The sequence below is a fragment of the Rhinopithecus bieti genome, unplaced genomic scaffold (genome assembly GCF_001698545.2).
Source record: "Rhinopithecus bieti isolate Rb0 unplaced genomic scaffold, ASM169854v2 scaffold_23096, whole genome shotgun sequence".
NCBI classification, from domain to species: domain Eukaryota; kingdom Metazoa; phylum Chordata; class Mammalia; order Primates; family Cercopithecidae; genus Rhinopithecus; species Rhinopithecus bieti.
In genome coordinates, this window is record NW_016810891.1 from 18,393 (window position 1) to 31,659 (window position 13,267).

Consider the following 13,267-nt stretch of genomic DNA (forward strand, 5'->3'; position numbering starts at 1 on the left):
AGCCTGGGTGACAGAGCGAGACTCCGTCTCAAAAAAAAAAAAAAAAAAAAAAAAATTTCAATTTTTTCACTTCTTTCCTTGAACTTCTTGTTTTATTTCCTTATAATTTTCATCTTTTTTCTTGTTATGATTTTCATCTTTCTTTCTTGACATAAATGCATAAATCATTTCTCATAAAATCCTTATTAAAGATTTCTTCTTAATCCAGCTATCTTTCCTTGTATCTAATTATTTCTGTAAATCACCACAATACAACACATTGGATAATTGGATAAATTACCTCCTCTCTTTGTCAAACACACCATACCTCTAAAACAACCAAGACTATTCTCTTTCAATTGTTTGTAAAACAGGTCAGTGTTATGTGATGATACCTGGCCAATACGACAAAGTTTCTGTGATTGTTTGTTATGGTTAACACTTAATACACTGGATGGTATTTTAAAATAAAGAAGCTATATGAACACCACTAGGTAAATGGTTAGCTGGGTATAAAGCATTTTTTAACTTTAAAAAATTATACATGGATATAATATCATTATGAAACATGGATACTATGGAAAATTGTATACGAAAGAACGAATTGACTGACACATGCTCACTTTTAGTATAAACATGGGTTTATATTCAGAGTCATCAATATTTTGTTACACATATAAATCATTATTGGCAACGTATGGTTTAACTTTCATTTCTGGAATTAACAATACTACATTGAACACAGAGTTTTATTTAAAACAAAGTGTTGTGGGAATCAACAACCAGTTTCTTTAGTTGTATGATTGTTGAAATATTTACCCATTGGTGTCATTTCTTATGAAAATTATCAACATTAGAATTTGACAGTGTTTTGTATTTAAAATGATTACTTAATAAATTAATATATCCTAGTTATTGCTACAAATAGTGCAGTTTTACTTGAGTTATTTATCACAATCTTGTTGCAAAGATTATTATCCCACTCTTGCAGCCCTATATTTCACTGTTGATTTTAAGTCCTTCTTTTATGATTAAGTTATATCTAAAACAGTATTAATAGTATATTGCAGTAATTAGACATTCTACAATCTATCATTTTAAACATTCAATATTTTCCTCTAAATAATTGGATCTTATAATATAATGAATAATTTGCTTATTTTGAAAAGATTTCAGTGTTTAGCAACTGGGCTTACTTTGACAACAGCAAATAATAAATAGATAATATGATGTAAAAGTAGGCACTTGTGATCTTTAAATCCACATGATAATAGATAATAAATATATTTAAATGAATTAGTTTTAATAGCAATTTGATTCATTAGAATTTCATTGTTAATCTATTCTATTTTGCATTCATAACAGGTATTTTATTGTTTCCAAAGCTGGTCAGTTATAGCCAGTTTGGAATTTAGTCACAGACTTTAGTCACATGAATTCCAATTACTTCAAAACAACTTTTCAAAGACAAAATATGCTAATGACCAAAATAAATTTCTCAAAATACAGAAAACAAAGATTTATTGCAAACAGAAAAATCTTTCCTTCTTTTTAAATGTATTCATATAAAATTTTAGACTAACATAAAATTGATAATACATATGTTTAAATGGTAAATTATTGCTACAAGACATATTTCCATCTAAAGATCTGTATGCTATTTCCCAGAACATTATAAATTAAATTTCCAACCTACCTATATATTTACATGTTTTAGGGAAATTAAGGTAATTCATTGTGATAATTATTTTTTTGGAAAATAGTTATTCATAGCCCTGGCAGCTGTTATAAGAGTAAATATTACAAAGAAAAGCATATAAAAATTTAATCATGCCTTAAATAACACTAGCCATTCTATGAATTTGTAGTAAACAGTGAGGCCTGGAAAAACTGCTTATTTCAGAATCATACTCTTTTATTTTAAGTAAGCCTTTAGCTTTGAACGTCTAGAGAAACTAGAGTTTATCTCATGCAAGAGGGGATCAAGGATTTAATCTTACCATAGGATTTAAAACATTTTTCAAGAGAAACATGGACTTCAAAAATGCATCCTGCCTGCCTGAACTACCAGGAGTGGGTTTCCTTATGTTATATGAACATCCACACAGTGGAAAGTAAATATTAAAAAATCTGCTATTCTCCATATACTCCCCTACTTTAATAGAAGTTGGCTTTTTTAACTTTACACAAACTGCATGGATAGGTCCATTTGACTCTGCCAAAAATTATTATAAGAACTGGATTAGCGTGGGGATTCTCAGCAGTGCCTCAAGAAGAAACCTTACACATAATTTTTTTTTCCTTATAAAACAGTTTAAAAAATCTATTCTGCTATGATTGAGAATGGAAACTTTTATCTAACCCATTTTTAAACCTTTACAACCAAATAAGATATTTTTTAATACCATTACAATTAATTCTGAAAGCAAAAGTAAAAATTACCTCAAGTTGAAAACAGTCTCATCAAAATATTGTTATAACATTTGTTACATGTTAAAATTTAGCTTTCACTAAAAATAGAAAAATAAGAAAGAGAGCTTTCCTGAAAAGTATATGTTCTCCACTCTCAATCACATTTCATACCTTTACACTCCTGTATTTTCAAAAATTCCATTGAGATAAAAGTATTTTTTTTGTGTATTTATTGGGTTTGTTTGCCTATCGTATTAGGGGTTGTGGATAGAAATCAAACTATAGTGTTGGATTTTCTGATATAACTTTGTCCAGCTTCCATAACAAACTTCATTGTTTTTTTAAATGTTTCTGTTGTATAAGGTATAGAATTAATAAGGTATACCAATCTTGTTTCTGAATATGAACAAGTACAGTTTAGTTGAAAATTTACTAATTTCATAGTTTATATAATCAATATATTTTCTAATTAAAAAGTTGATTCATTCAAACTAGATTTGAATCAAGTGAATAAGATAATACATGCTAAAAGTTACTGATGTCCTAAATTATGTACAAATCAGTATATTGTAATAAAGAGAATTTATTACTTCAGAGCTCTACGTGAAAAAAGATAAATTAAAAAGAACAGAAAATTGGTCTTGAAAAGAACGGAGGGAATGCAGCCTAGATGATAAGGTGACTAGCTCCAACCTCTACTATCAGGACAAACTCAGTAAAAGTTGTCCTTCTTTTAGTTTTCCTCACCTTTGTAAAATTAAAATCGAAATTAAAAAGCCTTTCTAGATTTGTGATCATCAATGTACTAAATAGATGTTAACTTCAAATAACATTCTATGGTCAAATAAATTTTGTGGTTGCCCTTAAACCAAGTTCAAAATATTTTTATAATGTTTTTCTTAATGCTAATTGCATGTGGATAAGGGTTTGCCTGATTTACCAATAAAGTACAGGAAGTGTCCTGTTACATTTAAATTTTAGATAAGCAATGAATAATTATATTGACCTATAGTAAGCATGTTCTTTGCTATATTTGGGGTCATAACTAAATATTATTTCTTGTTTTTCTGACATTTAAAATTTAATTGGATGTGTTTTATCTGGGAAATTTTAATTGTAAAATATTCAAATTTAACTGGGCATATTTCATCTGTCACACTATTTGTGAATATAAAAAAAGAGGTGTGGCTTCCCAGAGACCTGTTTATTTGTGTTTTTTTTGTGTGTATTTGATGAGGAAGTTCCGGAAGACATCAAAAAGCTTGTAACAACTCTAAACTCTGTTTAGTCTCTTCAGTTTGTAAAGAAATTTGAACTGAGATTAAGTTTTTAAAAGAATAATATCAACATCTAGTATTTATCAGCACTTACTCAAGGGAGAAACTATCCTTGAATTTTCATTGACTCTATCATGACAATTGGTTAAAATTATTGCTTTTCCAATGGGGAACTTTAGGGCCTTGAGGCTTCAAGACTGCAGAGTTTCTAAGTGGTGGAGCTGAGGTTTAAAACACTAGCTGTTTATGACAGACTTCTACCACTATCAATGCTTAAGTCACTACTGTGTACCTCCTCTTTACATGTATTTTCATATATAAAAAATTTTATATTTCAATTTAAAAATATTTCAAATATAACTGAGTAAACGTATTTTATTTAGATAATTAGTTTCATTTTGGTTTTATTTTTTGAGATTTTTTCTTTCAGTATTGAATTTATAAGAGTCAAGTTAGCCACATAATTGTGTTTTATTAGCAAAGTCGCTTGCAGGGAATAGACATGTGAACTATGTGTTGAAGAAGCCGTAGAAAAATAAGGCCCAATTCATCTTTTTCAGCTAACTTAATGAAAATAAAAGCAAACTTCGCAAGTCATGCCCAAATGGAATTTTCTTTTTAAAAGTAAGTAAATTTTTTCATTTAAAAATTTATGTGAATATATATTGACAAGTTATAAAATATGAGAGGCAATAGAATGGATTATGCAAAAACTATTTATACAGGTACTTTATATGGTAACATCGATGTTACAATGCAAAACGGGAATACACACATTTGGGGTCGGAAGGATTGTAATTCTAATTTTTCCTTTTTTCTTTTATGGTAGCAAGGAAATATGGCATTTTATTATATCTTTTTTTTTTCATTTGCAAGAACAAATTGACTTTTTGTTTAAAATATGCCTTTTAAAACTTCTTGTTTATTAGTAATGTTAAACTGCTTTATGAATAGGAAAGAACAAGCGTTGCTATATCATTGGATCCTGGATGACTAGGTCTACATCATCACCTACGAGATGCAATTGGGGACTGAGAGGCATTGCTACTGATTTCGGAGGTATGGAGATATAACGGCAGATGTGACAGGCATAATAGGAAAGTCTGCAGGCTTCTTCTTTAAATTACTAGAAATGAGAAGCCAGAAATACCTAGCGTTACTGAAATAGGACTTTTTATAGCTGAATTGTCCTTTAGCTTGCACACACTTTGCAGCCATGTTCAAATTAACATTACTATCTAGTCACTGCAGAGAAGGTGAATTCATATAAATTCAAACATTGTGGAAAAACTTAGGTTAATTTTCTTTCTTAACTATATTCAGGAACTAAAGGAAGACTATAATAATTCTGGCATTTTTGTCACACATTTTCTGTTGTTGCAGAACTTCTAGAAGAAACAAAGTTGGTGTTTTATTCAAAAAAGTAAATGTTAAAAAATTAAATACTGCATGCTTTTATATGATAATTTAGATGGAATTATTATGGAATATTAGGAATAGATGGGAATAAAATACTCTGTTTAATAAAGAAATAAAACAGAGATACATGGATGTTTTAGATTAAAAAAAAAAAAAAAAAGCTTTTAGGCTGGGCTCAGTGGCTAATGTCTGTAATCCCAGCACTTTGAGAGGCCCAGGTGGGTGGATCACCTCTGAGGTCAGGAGTTTGAAACCAGCCTGACCAATATAGTGAAACCCCATCTCTACTAAAAATACAAACTATTAGTCAGGCATGGTTGTGGGCCTGTAGTTTCAGCTACTCTGGAGGCTGAGACGGGATAATCGCTTGGACCTGGGAGGCAGAGGTTTCAATGAGCCAAGATCTTGCCACTGCACTCCAGCCTGGGTAACAGAGTGAAACTGTCTCAAAAAGAAAAAAAAAAAGTTGCTTTAAACTACTGAGAACAAGGCTTGAAAGTGACTTAAAGATCACAAAGATCAACCATCCACCAATAATCCAAATGAGTATATGTTATGTATATCATATTTTATGTATAAACCAAACCTTTTAAATATTCATAATTTGAATGATAATTTTATGTAATATATGTTACATTTAGTACACAGAACCAACAGATTTCATATGTACTTAATGAGATATAAACATATTAAAGCAAAGCAAGTAAATGAGTTTTTATTCATAAGAAACTTGTTAAAATGATAGTAAAATGATTTAAAACATACCATTACATGGATATCATATATAAGAGATTATGTCCATCTAAACAAGAAGTTATATCAAATATATGTAGCAATTGGCATGTTCTAAATAAATCAACTGTATTCTTTCTGCAAGTCTAGAACACATCTCTAAAAAATAGCTTTTATTACTCGAATTATTTTCTAAAAGTTTTTTCCTCAATAACAAAATAGTAATGTTAATAATGTATAAATAACTAAATTGCTATGGTGTTTTATTTTTCTCCATCCCTGTCTCCCACATAGAGTGTTTTGAGTGTGGTTTGTGAAAGATTGTGAGTGTTTGAAAGAAGGTATGAACCCAGTAAAAATAGTAGAAACATTATTCCTAGAAAAGTAACAAGTCTAAGTGATTCACCTATCATAAAAGAAACTCTGAAAGGAATCATATTATTGGGATAGGCTTGTGTCAAATTATAAAATGTTTTTAAAAAGCCAAAAAAATTATACCCTGATTTTTTCCAACATTACTGCAGGATTGAATGGAAGAAATAAGTAATAGTTCAATTTAGGAAAGGTCCTCTTATTTATGGAGTATGTCATTTAATGTTAATCGCATTTTTGCAGCAAACAGAGAACACTCTATAGTAGCATAAATAATTACAAATTTTTAAAATCTAAACTTTAGGTAAGGTTTAGGTGCTAAAGCGGTAGGCTCACAGATATGCTGCCCAAGGCTCAAATGGATCACAAAGGGCACATATTCTTTTATTTTTCACTTCTGCTCTTTTGTCATTAATTTGTGGCTTTCCAGTCACAAACAAGAGATGTGCTGTAACTCTTCATTTGGTCTGTGTTCCAGGAAAGAAAAAGAGCATTTTCTCTTAATAAAAAATGTATCTTTATTATTTTTGGTAATAGCATTTTGAACTATGTTCTAATAAAGCACTTTTACCTTTTCTTTTTTGACTTGATTTCTTTTATATGTGCACATGTGAGAAGGTAGATATATTAATTTTGCCACCTAAAAGGTAGGGGAAAAAAGGAGTGAAAAAGATTGTGAATGGCTTTAAAGTAACAAATTTACACTGTCTTCTAAAGGGATATTGTCAGGATATAGAACTATTTTATATTAAAGTAGTCTATGAATATATTAAAGTAGTCATTTTTGTCAGTACTCTCATTTAATCATTTAAAAGTAAGTAGTGACTAAAGATTTGCTATTTCTTAAACAGAATAAAAGAAAGAAATTTAGCATGTACTTAAAATTTGTTTTGTTTCCTCATTTTTAGAGCAATCTCTTCCCTCAGCCAGAGAAAAGACAATGAGAAAGATGGTGGCTCAAGGAAGTCTGTGTGTGTGTATGTGTGTGTGCGTGCATAATGATAACTATGTTTTTCCTGAAAAGAAAGTGCAGTCAATGAACATTTATTCTGAGATTAAGCTTTGCTGCTCATCGCTTATATAATGTGTTCATCTTACAATTCATTTACAGATAACAGTTGCATGTAGAGTCCTAGGTTAGTATTAAAAATATTAAAGTTCTCTTCATTTGAGCAAGTCTGCATTGAGTTTTTATTTTATTTTATTTTTTACAATTTCATTACATAAGAAATCAAACACTCCTTTTCAAGTAGTTTGAATTTCTTGAACTTGGCTTCATAATTTATAGATGAAAGAAAATTCTTTGCCTATTCCTCTATTTGATTTTTAAGGGGGGAATGTGTTTGCTTAAAGACTCTGGGCTATATTGCATCCTTAATGAAATCAATAGTCTAGTGCAGAGATCAAGGATGGGTGAGAGCCCTACCTACATATTTAACTTGTGAACATTTTTTTTTTTTTTTTTTCCTGCAGAGACCTATGATCACTGTAGCCATCTGGTATCTAAAAGATTTCCATGCAATTTCTTAAACATGAATCTTTTTCATCATGCTGAGACATTACTTGAATATTAGCCGAAATAATTCATTCACTCACTTTTTAGAAATGTCAAGGTAAGCATTGTCAAGAAAAATTGTACTGTTAGTGCTGAAGTGCTCAACTGCTCTAAAATTACCTTTAAAAATATGTGCAGACTATGAAAAAAAGCAAAATCTTAATTACCCTATAGAGACTTAGAATTGATGCGTCATTGAAGACTGAATCAATTGGAAATATCTGGCACTAATTTTTCCTCATACTTATTCAAATATACAAAGAGGTGTAATTAGATAACACGTTTGTTTGGTTGGTCAGTTGTTTTTTTTGAGACAGGGTCTCATGGTCGCCCAAGCTGGAGTGCAGTGTCGAGATCTCAGCTCACTGCAACCTCTGCCTGCCGGATTCAAGTGATTCTCCCACCTCAGCCTCCTGAGTATCTGGGATTACAGGTGCACGCCACCACATCTTGCTAAGTTTGTGTTTCTTGGTAGAGACAGGGTTTCACCAGGTTGGCCAGGCTGTTCTCAAACTCCCGACCTCTGGTGATCTGCCTGCCTCAGCCTCCCAAAGTGCTGGGATTACAGGCGTGAGCCACCACATCTGGCCAGCTACACATATCTGATAGACCAGAATGAGGCATATTTTTAGATACCCAGATTGGGTGTTCGAGAATAGAGAAAGAGCACTGCATATTTATTGAACAATAAAGTATTTGAATATGGGTTCAACTGAAAAAAAATTTAAAAGAAATAAGAACTGTCCTGCAGATTCCCTTTGATGATAGTCTTCTAAAATGTGGCTCTAGGGGTTGTATTTGAACCTCTTTCAGGCAAAAATGAACAAAACAACAGAAAACTACTTTCTACAAGTCCAAATAAAAAGTAAATAATTTCTCCTAGACTAATATAATTTTCATTATATTTGAGATTTATTGGAAGAAGCTTTTCCATTTTATTTCTTAGCAGGTGAATAGATCTCTAGAGATTAAAACAATATTTGACATTTTAGGAAAAACTCTGAAGAAACCCTGAAGATCTTTAGTATGAGAGTAAATTTCTGACTAGCCATTAGTTGCATCATTAGTTAAGCATGTTGAAGTTACTTTCCTTTTAGATCACAACTCCAAAGGTGGCATTTGATTGCTTCAGACATTGAACAAACAGCCATTAACTTCTGCTCTAAACTATTGCTGGTATTGCTTATTTCAATCCTTCAAAGCCTCTTCTTGTGAGAAATATAGTATTCCAATCTAACTTCTCTCTTTGAGTCATGCCGAACATCTGCATATCTTTTCAATAAAATGGTCAGGACTTAAACTGGCTTTTCCCTGAGGACATTTGATCCTTCTGTTGCTAGTACAATCCTAGGGCTGGACGTGCTGGGTCAGGCTGGGAGGCAGGTGCTCAGGGGTTATGTTCTCTTTGATACATTCCAATGCAATTTCTTGTTCTTGTTTTAGCTTCTTGCAAATTAATTCATTAATTCATTCTACTTTGGGGCTTAGGCCATCTGACTTTATCGTTGTCATGTAACTATTATTTCATGCTGTTATATGCAGACTTCTGAGTCATTACCTTGCATTTTTTCCTAAAAAACTGATGTATAAGGTGCAAACCAAATGATCTTCACTCATCCCTCCTCACCTAAAAATGCATCAATGCCACACTCATTCTTTCTTCCTTCTAGTACTAGTGAATAAGATGTCCATCTAATTAAAGCAATTTTGAATAACATTCTCTGGATCCTTCATATTTGTGTTCTCTTTCCCCCAAAGTTCTCAAGGAAACTTGCTTGATTTCAAGACAATTGAAGTGTCACCTTCTCTCTGAATCTAGCACTGCCTATACCGGGTTTAAATCAGTGTCCTTTTAAGCCTTTCCCTCCCTCCCTCCCTCCCTCCCTCTCTCTCTCTCTCTCTTTCTCTCTCTTTCCTTCTTTCTTTCTTTCTTTCTTTCTTTCTTTCTTTCTTTCTTTCTTTCTTTCTTTCTTTCTTTCTTTCTTTGTTTCTTTCTTTCTTTCTTTTCTTTCTTTCTCTTTCTCTCTTTCTTTCTTTCTTCCTCTCTCTCTCTCTCTTTTTCCTGTCATCAATTACATTTGTCACACTACATTGTAATTTTTTCTTCTAGCTTTTTAAACACACCATAAGGGAAAGAAATGCATCTTTTCCAACCATTTATCCCTCAGATGCGTCAAAGAGTCTATTCAATAAATTTTGTAGAATGTTAGAGAAAAATAAGTAAATGGCAATTTCAATTAATTGTTCTCTTTTTCTCATTGATGGGCAAACTAATAATATTTAAACTTTAATATGTGAATGTGTAAAGTTAAATGTGTCACATTTAAAAATAGTAAAATGTGGCAAGTAGAATACACATATCCAAAAGGATGTTGTGATTATCTGTTATCAAAAATGTTCTATTTGCTATGCCAAATATAAGAATTTATAAAAACATACAGAAACTGAAAATTAACCAACTTCCTCAGATCACTTTACCTATACAGGAAGATCTGTATTTGTATTTAAATTATTGACTGAAATTTTATTGGAAAGTCATGGAAATGGTCTGTAACATTATCTTCAAAATCCAATATCCTAAAATATACCACATCTCTTTTATTTATGTATAATTAATTAATAGATAAAAAATACAAATTGTACTTTTCCACTGACATTTCTGCCTTAACTGTAAATGAAGTTCACGTTTATTGTTTGATTTTTCAATTCCTCTACTATTAAAATAAGCATATTGTTTCCTGTCACCAATTTTCTACATGAATTATGAAGTAATATGTATCTAATGAAAATCTTTCTTATAGTTTACATGCGCTTAAACTTGTATACATGCTGAGGGCTTAAAAGAAAAGTCAGATTATGAAATACCTTTCAAAGTTGCATAGCAAATATTAAAATTATCAACTTGATGGTGAGGAAAGATGACTAGGCTGCTCTTTGGTTTTTATTATAAAAACACACAATTCTCTTTTTTAAAATGTTAGTTTTTATTATTGAAAAAAAAAAAACTATAGTGGGTTGCCAACATCAGCAATTGATTATCTATCAGTGAAAGCCGGTCGCGGTGGCTCAAGCCTGTAATCCCAGCACTGTGGGAGCCGAGATGGGGGCGGCATCACGAGTCAGGGATCGAGACCATCCTGGTAACACGGTGAAACCCCATCTGCTACTAAAAATGCAAAAAAACTAGCCGGGCGAGGGGCGCCTGTCAGTCCCAGCTAACCGCGGAGGCCTGAGGCAGCGAAATGGGGGCGTAAACCCGGGCAGGGCGGGACTTGCACGTGAGCTGAGACCGCCACTGCACTCCAGGGCCCGGGGCAGAAGAGCAAGACTCCGTCTCAAAAAAAAAAAAAAGAGAATATATATATATATATATATATATGTATTAGAAAAGTACTCTCATCTTATGAGATCTGGAAACATCTTTATCAGCTCTATTTTTTTCTCTTTTAATATTAAAAGAAGCACAACTCAGATGAATGCGATGGCACACACCTATAATCCCAGCGCTTTGGGAGGTCGAGGTGGGCCGATTGCTTGGGCTCAGGAGTTTGAGAGCAGCCTGGGCAACACGGCAAAACCCATCTCTACAAAATACAAAATTAGCCAAGGGTGGTGGTGCACACCTGTAGTTCAGCTACTCAGGAGACTAAGGCACGAGGATAGCTTCAGCCTGGGAGCCAGGAGGTTGTAGTAAGCCATGATCATGCCACTACACTCCAGCCTGGGAGGCAGAGTGATAACCCATCTCAAACTCTTTGCTGGTGCAAAATTGAAGATATGTTGGCTTATGTAAAAAGGCAGTAAGAATAATTTACTGGCTCATGTAACTAAACTACGGGAAGGACAATGTAGCAGCCAAGACCTCAAAACACCTCAGTCCCGAAGCCTGATTCCTGACAGCATTTTTTTTCCATTTTTGACTATTGTGCTTCTTTTTGCTCTTTGTTCTCTCAAATCATCTTTCACCACATGACTAGAAACATATGACAAGCTAGTGCAGACACATTACATCTTGCAACTTCAACTCAGAAAGGGCCTCCATCCTCTTTTCCCTTCTGAATCGCAGTTCATAAATATTGGCCCAGCTGCCAAACAATGGGGTCTCTATAATGAATTGAAAGAAGGATTCTTTGGGATTGTAACATACTTTCCCATCTCTTTGTGTTTGTAAGAATGGTTAGCCAACATCAACTCATGTAAAAATATGTGCTAGGTTTTATATAAATTTGGGATAACAAATAACTAGCAATCAACCCATTGATTTAATCTTTTAATCAATATATAACATGAAAACAACCAAATGTAACATTACTAAGGCTAATTGCCATAACAGAAGGTAAGTGCTTATTAGAATGCCTGCAATATGATTAGATTATAAAATATAAACATTTCCATCATGAAAAGATAGAATGAGAAGAAATACAATTGAGAAAAGTCTTCATATAAAAAGTAATGATTAAATTGTATTCTGAAGGGCAGCAAAGAATAGCAACGGTTAAAGCTAACCCTTAATTTATGTTAGAAGTAACGTTATATTGTAGAACATAAGTATTTGATGCTATCTGAACCTTAGTTTCCTAATCTGTAAGGTGGCTTTTAATGTTTTAGTATTAAAAACACTTTTCCCATTGTTAAAAGTACCTACTAAAATATTAACAAATTGTATATAGTTTAAGAGACGGGAGAATCACTTGAACCAGGGAGACGGAGATTGCGGTGAGCCAAGATCGAGCCACTGCACTTCAGCCTGGGAGACAGAGCAAGATTCCACCTCAAAAAACAAACAAACAAAAAAATTGCAGTCTATCCATCTGACAAAGGTCTAATATCCAGAATCTACAAGGAACTTAAACAAATTTACAAGAAAAAAACAACACCATCAAAAAGTGGGCAAAGGATATGAACAGACACTTCTAAAAAGAAGACGTTTATGTGGCCAACAAACATATGAAAAAAGACTCATCATCACTGGTCATTAGAGAAAATGCAAATCAAAACCACATTGATACCATCTCACGCTAGTTAGAATGGTGACCAGTATAAAGTCAGGAAACAACAGATGCTGGAGAGGATGTGGAAAAATAGGAATGTTTTTACACTTTTGGTAGGAGTGTAAATTAGTTCAACCATTGTGGAAGACGGTGTGGTGATTCCTCAAGGATCTAGAACTGGAAATACCATTTGACCCAGCAATCCCATTACTGGGTATATACCCAAAGATTATAAATCATGCTACTATAAAGACACATGCACACGTATGTTTATTGCAGCACTATTCACAGTAGTGAAGACTTGGAACCAACCCAAATGCCCATCAGTGATAGACTGGATAAAGAAAATGTGGCACATATACACCATGGAATACTATGCAGCCATAAAAAGGATGAGTTCATGTTCTTTGCATGGACATGGATGAAGCTGGAAACCATTATTCTCAGCAAACTAACACAAGAACAGAAAACTAAACACCACATGTTCTCACTCATAAGTGGGAGTTGAACAATGAGAATACATGGACACC